Here is a 13417-nt window from a genome sequence, read left to right as displayed (position 1 = left end):
TTACCCAGACCTTAAACATGTCAACATGACAATCCAGACACAGTGAAATGGGAAGATGCAGCATACTAACTGCTCTGGAAGCACATCAAGCATAAGCACATATTAGCAAGCTTTTTAATTAGAAAGAGCTTGCTTGCTTCACTTTGAAGGCAGTCTTAGGACGTAGCCCGTGTGACTGATCGTGCAGCAAGTTAGCGTGTAGCGGACACCACACTGCACACTGCTATTCGCGTTTAAGCAGCACGCTGACTTCCGCATGTAGACAACCCTTATCAGACCAGGCCAGGCTTCAGCACTGGGTGATAACGTGTTTCTTAGAATAATCTTTGGGAGAACTGCTGAATGCTAAGCCTGCCCTCTGACTTCCCTGGGACTTGCACCTGGATCGCAATAAGGGTCAATTTCTAAAATAGGTTCAACTAATTTCATCTGTGTGGATTTTTATTTTTTTTTGATTACCTCAGAAAAGCAAGTTTGTGTTGGGAGAGAGAGGTGGCAGTCTCACGCTATTCAATCGAACAACAACATAAAACACTGTTTCTGGTGCTACACAAATTCAGTTCTTCTAGGACAGCAACCTTCATCTCTAACTAATCAAAACAATCCTACATCAATTTTGAATTATCATCAAAGCCTATCCTATGTTTTGTTTTTAGAAACTATAAGTATGCAGTATAGATGGATTGTGGGAAACATACAGGCAAAGTATCATTCATCTTTCAAGAAAGATGTTTAAATAATTGCAAAAGATTTTCCAGACTTCAGATTATTAGAGGGTCATTTGAATCACGTCTTAGACAGTCACCCTTATATTGAATTCAGCAGCTTGTTTATGGACTATCACTTATTGTCCAAATATGGTTTGGTTTTTGGGAACATCAAGAAAACAAAATTCTGCAACATCCTCTCCATTGAATTGCCTTGCCCATATTCTGAAACTGAAAAAGATAAAACTTGCCCAATTGCCCAGCTTCAGAAGTAGGAAACAGGTTTGCTCTCTGTCAGGGTTTCCAGCCTATGTATTGTGAACCACAAGAGGAACATGTTACTTCAAAGTTTTACATAAACCAGAGAATCCCATGCACCACCATTTCTCTGTAGGGAACCGCAAACACTGCCAAAAACTCAAATGCCTATTTTGGGACTTTCTCGCAGTCTACCAGGAAAGCAGGAGGTGGAAATGACAGCTACACAAGAAAAGATACCCATGGGACTGAGGTCACATCTTCAACTTAAGCATGTCCAAAAAGAGCTCTGAGCAACTGCTGCTGCCTCCACAGTATAGCTGGCTTTTCTTCCTGAGTGGTGGCACACACAGGCTAAGCCTGGGCAGCTTTCCATAACAAAATACATTTGTAGCTCAAACCAGAACCCATCAGCGGGATCTAGTAGAAGTAGTTGGAAAAAAAGCTACTGATGCACTAGGACAAAACTATGGAGACACTGATCGAGGATCCCGGATCCATCTGAACATAACACTCAGGGTCTCAGTGGCTTTACAGAATAAACTATTTCCACAGTGTCAATCATTAATTTCTGTGCCCTCTACCAACACCTTTTCAAGTCTTCTAGCTGCTTGTGCTCACATCTCTTTTCCCACGTGGGAAGAATGAAGAAAGTACAATTCTAAAAGGGTCATGTCTTCCAAGCATCAAAGCGCCGTTGTCTTGAGAAAAAAATGAAAACAACTAATACAGTTCTTACTGCAAGGCTTTGTGAGATTCCCCCAGGGCCATCCTAATAGACCATCACATTCTCAGTTTATACTTGCACCAAAGATAATAACGCTGCTTATATTCACTTATAGCCACTGTGTCCCAGTTATTCTAGTCATACATACAATTTCACTCGCAAAGATGAGTGTAGCACTTTATACATAGTGTAATATTTTATCTTGGAGGCGTGAGATCTCACTTTCCATTGTGTCATCTGAATTCCTGGATGGAAAACTAAACACAATGAATCCAAGCACATTCCAAAATGCTCTTCTCACATCACTTCAGTGGCATTTACCATGTTTGCAGGAAAAGGAAGGAAGGAAAGAACAGAAGGATGGAAAGTACTTTTTTTTTTTTTTAAATACCTTTCATTAGGGCAGATTTTATTAGTCTTAAAACAAGGTGATAACCTAGGATAAAAATAGAAATAAAGCCCGTCTTTCCTAATTTGCTATCCATATTTCAGCACTGACCAACTGCTGAGCAGCTGTGCCTGTGGTATCAGTGGCCTACGTGCTATCAAAAACAAAAGCGTTTTTACCATTGTCATGAAAACCTAACACAAGGCCTGAAATCTGCCTGAATTCTCTCCCTTTAACAGCTTAACACCCCACATGCAAGATCGCTAGGAGTAGACTACCCGCAGGGAGTGACATTTTTTCATCATGTCAGGACCATTTCTGGGAGTTGACAGGATACAGGGTAATTGTGCCTGAAGTTTTTACAAAAGCACAAGGGAGAGTTAAACTGTAGGAAGGAGATGACTTTTCAGAGGGCAGAAGAGTTTGGAGACAAGAGCAGCTTGTCCTGTGCCTCAAAACCACTTGGAGACCTGCTGTGGCAGAGATTTGTGGATGGGCAGCTCCAGCTAGGAGTACCAAGCCCTTGTGCCATAGGACATGCTGGCAGCCAGCAATGAGAAAAACAGGGATAAACCACACTGAATGTCATCTTGGGTGTTAAACTGAATATGACAATTTTATTCTGCTTTTTTTTTATCCTTGCTTTGAAACCAGATGTTTAGGATTAAGAGAGACAAACTCCCGGCACTGCTTGCTGCACGTAACTCCTGCTTTTCTGCCAGGCTGTGAAAAGGTACAGGAGCTGGCACTGGAGTTTTCAGCAGTGATTTGTGCCTAAGTATTTATTCTTCATCCTTACACATCAATGTAAAACAGCAACTAATTGGGAAAGGAAAAGCAAACCAACAAATAAAAGAAAACAAACCCACACTTCCATCATCGTAAGACCTAAAGCACAAGAATTTGCCTATGACCAAGTAACCAGGATTTGATTTTAAGCACTGTCGAGATCAAAGTCTTTTTTTTATAACAGTGGTCATGTTGCCATTTAGGAAAGCAATGAGCTGTAGCAAAGTCAAAGGAAGCAAAAGACACAGGAGCTTCGGACTCATGAGGGCAGCGTAATAATTGATCCGTACTTAAAAGTCCAAATCTTCTTGGAAAAACAAAAGCCAAATAATAGATGCATGCACTTTCAGAGGGATACTGTAAGAATATGTCTACCATTTCCCCTTTTACATATATTTTATTTGGTGAGTTTAATCAATTTTTAGCCTAAGTAGCAATAATTAATAATGATTTTACCTGGAGGTGGAAAAAACTTCCCCCGTGAAAACTCCCTTTATTTCATTAAAAAGATGCACAGGTTGTTGCTCTGCTATACTGGGGAGGAAATTTCTTTGCTATAGATTTTTTTTTTTACTTTTTTCAAGCTGAGGCAGCTTTATGAGATAATATATGTCTGCTTTTTGTAGATGTCACTAGAGGACTATAAACACCAAGTCATAACTCCAGAACAAATCTGTACACTGCAAATGGTATTACCCAGGCCATTCATATTAAAAAAGATAGACATCACAGTGCAGCAGATATAAATGTATCTTTTTCTTCTAGAAAGTGGATCTAAAAGACCTTTAAGCCTAAACAATGTTAATAACTCTCTTAGATGCATTAAGTAAGTCTCTTAGCTGTGTCAGTTCTCTCACATTTTACTCAATTAGGTGGGACTGACATTCCAAATATTACATCCAGTCACTTTTCCCTTAAGCCTTTAAAACTTTGAGTTAAATTTACAACATAATAAATTCAGTCTTGAAATAAATAGCTTGGATTTCATCAGGTCTGAGAAAACTTCAGTTCTGACAACATTATATATCGTAGAAGACACCAGATCAACAGACCACAATGATACGGGCAGCAGTATGTAGAGCATCCTTGTCTATTAAAATAGTTGTAGCAAATAGATTAAATTAATTTTTAAGATTTATTATCTTAACTGCCTCTTCAGTCATCCAGGTTCAGCACCGGAGACCAGTATAAAACCTGTCTTCTGTTGCTAACAGGCTTTGCACATGTCCAAACCTGCTTAATACCACATGCCCCATGACACCTGGGCTACTGAGTGCCCAGACAACAATATCATGATTATTACAAACTGCTCAGTGCCTGTGGTGTTCAGAAACAGGCATTGCTCTGCCCACCTCGCTTGCAAAGAAAGCCACGGTGGGCTCCAAGGATGCCCAGTTCTCCCACAGACTGAAACCAGAAGTTCTACCTCTCCTGACACCTTTTATCCCTCAGCCCCAAGGTTAGTTCACTCTTTCGGGAACAGGTAGCAGTGGACTCCTAGTCGTTAATGCAACAGTGTTGTTCAGTATCAAACTGTACCAAAAAATTAATTGGCGCAGGTCCAGTAAGAGAATTCTTACCTCTGAAAGATGATGCTCCAACCATGCCAACCAACATTCCCTTTCAGTTGAGCCTTTCATAACAGAGCATTTGCCACAAAGTGAAACCACAATGCCAGCTGAAATCCAGCAGTACAGTTCACAAATTCATGAAAACACTTCAAAAAATCTGTTTTCCACAAATGATCTTGTTAATCAACAGATTCATTGATTTGAATGTCCATAGGAAAAAAAAAAGTGAAACCATGGTTGCTGAGAAAGTCACAGTACCAAACCTAAGCAGCACCATGGTTCAGATATATGCTTGAAAAACTGCACATCCAGCTCATCTCAGCAAGAACAGGCACATGAAGCACTGAAATATATGCTAGAGGGCTAGTTTAGTTTAGTTTAGTTTGGTTTGGTTTCATAGAATCATAAAATCATAGAATGCTTTGGGTTGGAAGAGACCTCAAAGTTCACCTAGTTCCAAGCCCCTGCCATGGGCAGGGACACCCTCATTACACCAGGCTGCCCAAAGCCCCATCCAACCTGGCCTTAAATGCATCCAGGAATGGGGCTTCCATAACCTCTCTGGGCAACCTGTTCCAAAGCCTCACTTGGTTTGGTTTGGTTTGGTTTGGTTTGTAGTTTAAATTTTGACACCAGGAAAAGGCTGACCCTGCATAGATACCTGTCTGCTGGAAGAGCTCATGGCTGAGGATCCCAAACTAATTTAAGTGCTTAAATCTGCAGCTCAGAGCTTATGCTGCAGAGTGTTCCTCCTGAATTTCTGCAAGCTACTTTACACAGCCTTTCCTCATGACTTGTGGCTTTTGGGGATCCCACCACAATCACCCAGGCAGTGCACCCAAAGTGCTAGCAGTTGCTTAATACTTCAGTCTCTGGATTCTCTTTACAACTCTACTGCACAAATGCTTTCAGTGTACACCACTAACTTAAATCTCTGGTTTCTTCTTTCAGCATTTAGAGCTGTTCTTTTCTTCTAAAGCCATGGGTCTTCCCTTAGCTATTACAAATCACTCCACTAATTTCAGTTATGCGTCTCTGATTAGTACCGATGGAAGATGCAGCTTGTTATATCTTGATCTTTTTTGAGCATAACAACTGTTGTGTGCTACTGCCATTCCCAGAAACACTGTCCACTTCCTCAGTGGAGCACTGTTATCTACAAGCTGTAACAGAAGTTTGCCCCTCACATTAACGGGACATATACAGTGGCTTGCGCTAAATTAAAATCCACCCATCTCTGGACAGTTTTGTGTCATTAGAATGATCACTATGAAAACCCTTACCCAGGTCTAGTTTTGTAGGATCCCATTCAGGAAGTATACCTTATTAGCTTAAAACTATGAAATGAATACATGAAGATTTAAAGACCCCACTAAAAAAAAAAATACCCTCCTTACACGAAATGCTATTCCATTTCAACTGTAGGAAGGGGATAGATGTAATAAAGAGATCTACTTTCATTAGCTCACCCTTTATGCTTGGATTTCTGTTACTTTGAATTGACATGTTTCTACAAATTAATGACTTGCAATATTTTGCCCCGAGATCGAAAACTGGATGACCCCAACCATCTTCACTATTAATGTGTTGAGATGCATAAAGATCAGGTAAAAATTGGTATTCCTGCTCTCTAGATGAAAAAAAGAAACAAAACTAAAACAACCAAACAGAATTATGCTTTTTTCTTTTTGGTAAGATTGCATAGTGTTTCCAGCAGATTTTTTTTTTCTTCCTTTTGAAGGCAAGAGTTCTGCTCCAGTTGATACACAAAGGCTTGGAGTGTCCGACTCCAAGTATTACATGGCTCAATGGATGCAAGAATTCCAGACCTGTTCACATGGAGACTTTGTGCCTCTAGAAAATCCTCTAACTTCCTTATAATATACCTCCCTAGGATAAAGTGGATTCTTGGAAGCTTCATTGTTCAGAAATTAATCTGCTAAACTAAGGAGGTCAGAGGAACGAAGTCAGGTTAATTCATTTTAATTAATTTATTGAGACATTAGGCCAAATTTGCTATTTATCTTTTACAATAGCGAAACTCATAATGCCATTACAAATTCAACTTTGCCCTGATGCTTATATCATTCAACATTAGCCAAACAGCCTGAGATCTCTGTTTATTCTACAAATTAAATTGTTTTTGTTACTTGCCTTCTTGAGGAACCCACATCTCTTAGTTTTCTGTGCTGGCTGACTCTTGCCCTCACCATGCTTGAAAACGGTTTTTGCTTTTTTGTTTAACAGGGCACATGACCACTGTGGAACACAAAAGAACCTTAATTTCTGACTAGGACTCCCCAGTGCTACTGCTATTAAACTAATAAATTAATAAGAATTTGTCTGAATGAGAAAAGTTCCACTGCTTGTAACTAATGCCTATGTAAACAGAAGTGATAAATCCTGACTATCTGTATTTTAAGCATGCTTCCTACTAAAACCAAGATTTAATGAAATTCAGAAGACAGTAGCAAACCGTTTTTTTTTTCCTGTGTCTCCTCTGATGTCTATTAAGTAGTAACAGATCTTCAGAGATGTACAATGCAAATGTACTGTTAGTAGGACAAACTGTAGTAGCTCTGAAGATTTATTTATGTCTTTACCTTAGTAAAGGTCTTCAGGCACCTGGTTTAAAAAAAAAAAAGTCATGATATAAAATAACTGTTATTTTATATGCAAGTGTGTCCTAGTTGCATCTGAGAGAGTTAATTCTCTTTATAATAGCTGTTTTAGTTATGTGTTTTTAATTTAGTATGAAAACACTGTTGATAACACACCGATGTTTTTAGCTGTTGCGAGGCAGGTGTGAGTCTACACAAAGTCAAGGATTTTTCAGCGTGTCACACCCTCCCAGGTGCACAAGAAGCTGGTAGAGCTCAGCCAGGACAGCTGGCCCAGGTTGGCCAAAGGGAGGTTTAGGTTGGATGTTAGGAAGAGGTTCTTTACTGAGAGAGTGGTCAGGTACTAGTACAGGCTCCCCAGGGAAGGGTTCACAGCAGTGAGCTTGACTGAGGTAAAGAAGCATCTGGATGATGCCCTCAGTCCCATGCTCTGACTTGGCTGGCCCTGTGTGGAGCCAGAAGTTGGACTTGATCCTTATGGGTCCCTTCCAACTCAGGATTTTCCTGCCACATAACATCATGCTTCGGATATAACTGGGGTAAGTAGCTGGGAGGTAGGATCGCTGCTCAGACACAGCTGGTCATCTGGTTGTTTTTTTCCTTCTCCATGTGGTGAGATATTGCACTTGTGCATTACATCATTATCATTATTACTACTACTGCTCCTCCTCCTTTTATTACTATTACTATTTCTTCATTATCCTATTAAACTGTCTTTATCTTAGCCCTCTAGGTTTTATTCCATTCTTGTCCCCATCTCCTTGAGGGAGGAGGAGTGAGCAAGCAGCTGCATGGTGCTTGGTTACCAGCTGGTGATAAACCACAGCAAGGTGGAATATGTCATTCAGAAGTCAGAGAATGGTTAGGGTAATATTACATCATGCGAAGTAACAGAATATGAAGAAAGTCAGAAACATAGTGGGGAAACCTTACAGTCAAGTCTGGTTCTTTCTGTATATCTTGGGAGAAAAAGAACTGGATTTGCAGCAGTCTATCCCTATTTGTCATTGCAATTCACTTTATTTCCGTCTCTCAAAGGGCAGCTCTTTTGATACCAAAGGCTGCTAAGAACAGTTTTTCTTTATTACACTGGTCTAAAGCCTTTTAGTGTAAGTCTTCATAAAACCTCACATATGTGCATTATAAAATCACAGGGAATAAATTCCATATGAAAAATTCATCATATTTCTTCTTACTATATTTTAGGAGAGATTCTGACATTAAGCATGAGAGCAACAGACATTGTTTTAATTCTTCATTGTGGAAGGAAAAAAAAAATCAACATTTTTGCCTTTGGTTGAGAAAGAATGTTTTACATATTCCCCCTTTGCAGTCTCTCCCTTGCAAAACCAAAGAAGGATTTTAGACGGACAAAAAGTAACCACAATTATACAGAGTGTGTCATTGATAAATTCCAGGGGAATATAACAAGCTAGGTAGGCACATACCATTAGATCTAGCTGTTCAAAATGCTAAAATTCTAGCCAAGATTAAGCTGGAATATTTAGCCACATGAGCCCTCAGGACTGCACTTAACTTTTAAAAGACTTCATCTTACTCTACATTTAGGAAAGTACCTCTTTCAAGAGACTGTTTCACACAGCAGTCTATCTTTAAACATGAGTTTAAATCCCTTGGAGTCACTAAGTACAGATAGACTGAGAACAGGCACGAGCCTTTCATTTCATGACAGCCTTAGTTTTGTGTAATTTTCAGTTAATCCTAGGCTTTCTGTTTCCAGTGCGTTTAGTCCTGAGTTATGCTGACGCAAGATGAGATCAGACTCAGGGCTGCACTGTCTTCGAGATTTTTGGAAGGGGACATTCCAGGAAAATTGGTAACTACCCTCCTCCCCATCCCCTTGGAAAAAAAAATAGGAAAACAACAATTTAGCATGTCACTGGAGTATGCTCAGATGCTACAGAACTTTTTTGCCTCTTTTTTTCTGCATTAAATCTGCTTCCTGCAAGATTTCACTGACCAGCTAGATTGGTAACAGTTTAATTATGGGTATTTGTTTTGCTTTTAAACTGACCACATTAAATGAAAAAGCTCGCATGACTCTTCTTTCTGTTTATAATACCACAGGAAGAAAAATATGTAAGGATGTACAAAAGGGATGTGTTACCAACAGCTGAGTAATATATATAGTGTGAAATTCATGAGAGCAGAAGATCCTCACAAGTTACAGGTCTCCATGTACAGAAAAGCTCTAGAGCATGACTTTGTCTTTAGCCACAGATATTCTGAACCTTTAGGATTCATCCTGCAAATTAAGGCTGCAAATAAATGCCTCTTTTGTACTGTGATTAGCCTGAGCAGTGAAGATGATGGTTAGGTAAACTGTTTGGTACCAGCAGAGCTCTGAACCTCAATCACACTTTCCAGTGATGTTGCATAGATATGCAATGATTTAGTTAAGGCCAGTATAACATCCTAGGCTTAAAAACCACACCCGTCACCCTGATAGACAAATTGAGTCAATGATTCAACCCAGATGGGAATCCAGGTTCTTCTTGGCTTACTGTTATCTGTTCTGCCCATTAGGCTATATGACTTCCATAAATTATTTTGGACTTCCTGTTAAAAGAAAATAATTCCACATGATGCTAAATGCTGCATCCCAGCTGTAACACAAACTGGAATTTTGGACCACCGTACTGTTCCCTGACTCATCCTGGATCCCCTCCATGTAATGTTGGATCCATCGAAGCTGGGGAGAGTAGAATAGAAGGTTTGGTTGGGGGGGGTTCTTTCTTTTTTTTTTCCCCTCACCCCCTGTCAGATAACATGTGGATGTTCACGTGACACGTTTCTAGGATGTAAAAAGTAACAATACCAGAGGCCTGTCAGAATACAGAAGGATAGAAAGAAGGTAAAAGGACTAAAGATTTATGAAGAGATAATTTAAGCTCTGACTCATTGCCATTGCTAAGTTTATAAAATACATGAAACCCAGATAGATATGTTAGGGCAGGGGGGAGATTGTGTTAAGAAGTATGACAGAGGTGCTGCACCATAAAAAAGACAAAAATAGCACACCCACAGAGCAAAAATTTGCTTCCCACATGCTTTAAATGCAGCCACCACGCTTCACGTCTCATGGGCATGGCTTTACTATGAGCTTCCCCGTCGCTTATTTGTAGTTGGAGAACATCCAGAAAGCAATGAAAACAAACACATCACAGGTTCACCATGCCTGTTCGATTTAAAAGCACTCAGCAAGCACCTTAAGCATTTTCCACTGGTTAAAAAAGACAATGGCCCAAATATAGGTCTGTCTGCCAGGAGAGCACGGTGGAAAAGCCTGCATAACCAGCCTCGAAGGATTCCCTCATGTAGGAAACCTCAAAGAGTATAGAGGTGGCTCAGTGGTCAATTCCAGCACTAAGTGTTTCAGCCAAAGCAATGCCGGCATGTGCTGGGAATTCAGCTGATTCCCATCTGATGACTCAGCTGCTCCCAAGCCACAGCTAACCAGTATGTCTACATCGCAGTGGCACACAGTGAAGGGGCACCTGAGATTACAACTTCCCTACTTTTAATAGCAAAAAGAAGAATGAGAGAAAAAGCAAGCCAGGGATTCAAAAAAAAAAACCAAACCAGAAATATATAATTATTTTGACAACCCTAAGGTGACAACATGCTCATAGAGCATGATAATGACCTGCAAATTAAACTGTAAAGATCCTGGCTGTGGGACAATTTCACCTCCACTTGTACTGTGATAGAACATGGAAAGTGATGCTGAGTATATCCCTTCTGCTAGAACCAAAATAGGGACAGGTTTTGTTGGGAGTGTTTCTTGTTTGGTTTTGCTTTTCAATACCTTGGTATTTACCTTGTTGATTTGCTTAATTATCAGTATTGAATCTCTGAGTAATAATCACGCAGCATCCTCAAACACTTTAAAGGGTTCTTTCCCATTGAACATCTCTTTCCATTTAATATTCTAGCTTAATTAAAGCTTTTTCTTTTTCTTTGCTCTTCATTTTTTTTTTCCTAGGGCCTTGTTTCATTTAGTTCAATTGCAAAATCCCAGTGGAATTTTGAGGGTGCAGTATGATTTGCATAATAAGCACAGTGGTATCTACAGTGAAAACATCAACTCTCAGGAATAAGAAAACCCTAAAAAACTGAGAAACAGAGTGAGATCAGGGCTGTTACAGTGTTCAGGAAAGTTGGCTGATGGCACAACCTGCAGTTGGAGAGAAGGCAGAAGCTGATACTTGGGATGGGATTTCATTTCATTCTTCATGGAAATCTGACAGCAACTACCCATCAACCAAAGCTAAGGGCAGGAACACAACTCAAAAGTGCATCTTTCTGAGGTTTAGTCACCTTACTCAGCACCACCAGAAAGCACTTGTCTCTTCCTGCAATTCTTGTCCGTAAAACCCTCTTACACCAGCTCTTCCAACTGCAGTCATTCTTGTATTTGAGATGCGGCATAGGGTACTGGTGAAGCTGGTATTTCCATTTCTGGTTTAAGCACTCCATGGGCAGAGCCCACATACTGACTGTGGGCGGCTTTGGCTCAAAGCATTTGGAGTACATCTCTCTCTGCTTCAGTGCTGCACTTAACGGGGAGTCTGCTCTACTCTCCATACCCTAAGAATCTCTGTTGGATTGATCCAGTGGTAAGAAGAAAGAAAGTAAATTTAGTTCCTGGATCTCAGGCTAGTCTGAATGTTCAAGCCAAAATAAAGTTCAAATAAAAGTGAAGCCAAGCTGCTCAGCCTGATCAAGGGTAAAATGCTTCTATTTATGAAGCATCTTAGAGAAGGACTTGTCTTGGAATCTTTAAGAAAAAGATGTGTGACACCTGCAGAATTTGGGTGCCTCTGTTTGAAGGGTTGATTACAATTATGAAAATACCCCAATTCCTCTTTGGAAAGCTATTTAGACACCCAGCTTTCACAGATTTAGCAAAGACATGGGCCCTTGCATACCTTGAAGGAGGTGATGATTAAACGGTAAAGATGAAAATCACATCAGCTATACTAATCAGGGCTTGAAAAAAACTGGTATTATAAGGTTGTACCATGTAATAATCACTTCCTAATAATAAATGGTGAAAACAAGTCACTCTACCTTCTCCCTAGATCTGCGAGTAAGGGCTAGAAAAGAAAAACTGACATGCAAAAATTCTTGCAGAAGTTCTGCCTGCATCTCCTTGTCCTCTAAGCCACAGATGTAGCATTTAGCTGCTGCTTCCTCAGCAAAGTGCTCTCTGCATATGGTCAGACCCTCTCATAGATCTCTGTCGTTCTTAAACCAAGTTTTCCCAGTGCAAAGGAAAATGAAGCTTTTTTTGAGGAAACATAGGTGGCTGCCTTGTGCTTCTTCAGTGCACAGTCACCAATTACCTAACGCACTCAGGAATGTTTCCTTTCTGGAAGCAAAAAGTTTCATTTTGTAATAGTCACCGCAAAAACAAGGAGCTTTGCCACCCTCTGTGCTGCTGCACAAAGTAAAGTAGTGGCTGTCAGTGTGAGAAGATGAATAATTTCAATTCAGTGAGCACCCCAGGCCAACCAGGTGTGCAGCTCCGAGTGATGGACACGTTCGGCAGTGTCCCCCTCATAGCAGTGCTGGCAGACCATGTGGAAAGGAAGGAATTGTGCCAGCGCTTCAGAACGCAACGGTCTAGCTGATGGACATCGGCTGATCGTGTCCGTCCACCCTGCCCTTCCCATCACCCTGGGACACCTACACGAAGCAGAAGCAGGCGCAGGGGTGCCGGCGCTGAGAGAACGAAACACCTTTCCCTCCACCCCTACTACTTCCACCTCCTCAGACTTTAACCCCTGCTCCCCACAACTGCCTCCTCCTCGCCCGACCCCCCCAAGCCCACCTCTGCCGCGCTCCCAGGGCAAAGCCGAGGGACTTTGCGCACCACCTCGATGACAGCGAGGCAGGTGGCTCGGGGACCGCGGCCAGGTGCCCCGGGGACCGCGGCCAGGTGCCGGCACCCGCTCCGCGGCGACCCCGGTGGCTGCCGGAGGAGATGAGAGCGGAGGGTCCGGGACAAGCAGGGGGGACCCCATGCACTTTTCCACGCGCATAAGTCCCCCCTCCCTCCCCCCACACACACACCCTTTCTCAGCGGCGGCGGAAAAGTGCTTCGGCGCGCAGCGGAGAGGCTCAAAGTCACGGGAGTCCCGCGGGAGCTGGCTGGTACCTGCCGGGGAGCCGGAGCGGCGGCGAGGTGCGGGCTGAGGCCGGTGCGGCGCCGGGGCCGGTGCCCGGGTTTTTGGAGGCGTTGCGAGCGAGGCGGGCTCCTCCCCGGCGGCGGCGGCGGCGGAGGGTCTCGCTCCTTCTGCGCGGAGTGTCAGACTTTCCCCTGGCTTCCC

At 41.8% G+C, this 13417-nt stretch overlaps 1 protein-coding gene across 1 annotated transcript in view; it reads right to left on the bottom strand.

Moving 5' to 3' along the window:
* The window catches only part of SEMA3D (semaphorin 3D), a gene marked incomplete at its 3' end in the record, with an annotated part of 144419 nt that extends 131251 nt beyond the window's left edge, over positions 1 to 13168 (bottom strand). The window contains exon 1 of the mRNA XM_084268501.1: positions 13161 to 13168. The remainder of the gene's footprint in view (positions 1 to 13160) is intronic.
* Positions 13169 to 13417: the final 249 nt, after the last annotated feature.

This window comes from Gallinula chloropus, assembly GCF_964237585.1.
Source record: "Gallinula chloropus genome assembly, chromosome: 1".
Lineage (NCBI taxonomy): Eukaryota > Metazoa > Chordata > Aves > Gruiformes > Rallidae > Gallinula > Gallinula chloropus.
The sequence above is the reverse complement of the archived record's forward strand: the minus strand, read 5'-3'. Positions and strand labels throughout refer to the sequence as shown.